Below are 1,249 nucleotides of genomic sequence, written 5' to 3' on the forward strand. Positions count from 1 at the left end.
GAAATTTCTTTAAAATTCTTTTGTGGCTCTGGAAGTCCTTGAGCACTCCTATTGTTTTCTGCTTTTCAAGGGCACCAAGTTCAGGATGTTAAGTGTGGCTTTAACGTTGATGTCATTCTGAAAACATAGTCGGGGAACTGACCTTTAAATGGATTTAACCAGGAGTTTTCTTTTTAACTTTCTCCAATCTGGCATGCCAAACTGAATAAAATCATCAAGTTTATCATGTACACATTCTGCCTATCATTCATGGTTAACAAAAATGTCGATTCTATTTCAACCACAGCTTGTAACTGTGAAAGAAGGGTGTTTGATCCAACAATGGCTTACATCAGCCTTGAGACATGGTTTTCTAATTTCTTTAAAATTTTCAGTTTCAGAAATTCTAGATAAATAGCAAGATAACATAATGAAACTTCAAAAGTTCTAAGTCTGATTTGTGGTATAGAAACAAATAAATCTTAATACACAGCAGACAAAGTCTCTATCACCAGGTTCCATTCCGCCTATGAATGTTATCATTAATGAAGATTTACTTTAGTTGTTAAATTAAACACATNTCTATACTTCCTTAAGCTAGAAGCTTTGCTCCCAAGCTACCATTTAGCAATTGTCTCCTGCTGCCATCAAAGTAGACCTCTGCAGTAATCAATTAGCAGTGATTATTGAATATCTTACATGGTATTTTCTATTGAAACCATATGTAGAATGACATGACTGTTTACTTTCTTACCTGATTTCAATGACCTTCCTGAAAAGCTAGGTTTGTAAGCTTTTCTAATATTCAAGCTAGCCAAAACCTAAGAGACTGCTTTTATACCTGGCTCTGGTATCTCCTGAAGTTCTTATGAAATGATTTAATTATTATGGTTCTCCTCTCACAGATGATAATTTACTGCTCAAAGGTGTATGTAATATAACACAGCTCCCTAAACACTAGCACAAAAATGATCTACTTTGTACTTCTCCAAGAATAACTATGACAAATATAAATGTGCTCATTTTAATAAATTAAAATTTAGGGCAGTGACTTGGCTTGTTTTAGACTTTCATTTCAGACTTCCAGTTCCGGGGAATATGAACCTTTAAGTGACAAAATTGCCTTCTTGGAAACATGTTCAGTTCAAATTATCTTCCCTACCTTAAGTTCGAGGACTTCTACCTGTGTGATTTTATCAGTCCTTTCGAGACCTCAGCAGAGACTTGCAGTCTATTCTCTCTCTCTCTCTCTCTCTCTCTCTCTCTCTCT

The sequence above is a fragment of the Mus caroli genome, chromosome 9 (genome assembly GCF_900094665.2).
Source record: "Mus caroli chromosome 9, CAROLI_EIJ_v1.1, whole genome shotgun sequence".
NCBI classification, from domain to species: domain Eukaryota; kingdom Metazoa; phylum Chordata; class Mammalia; order Rodentia; family Muridae; genus Mus; species Mus caroli.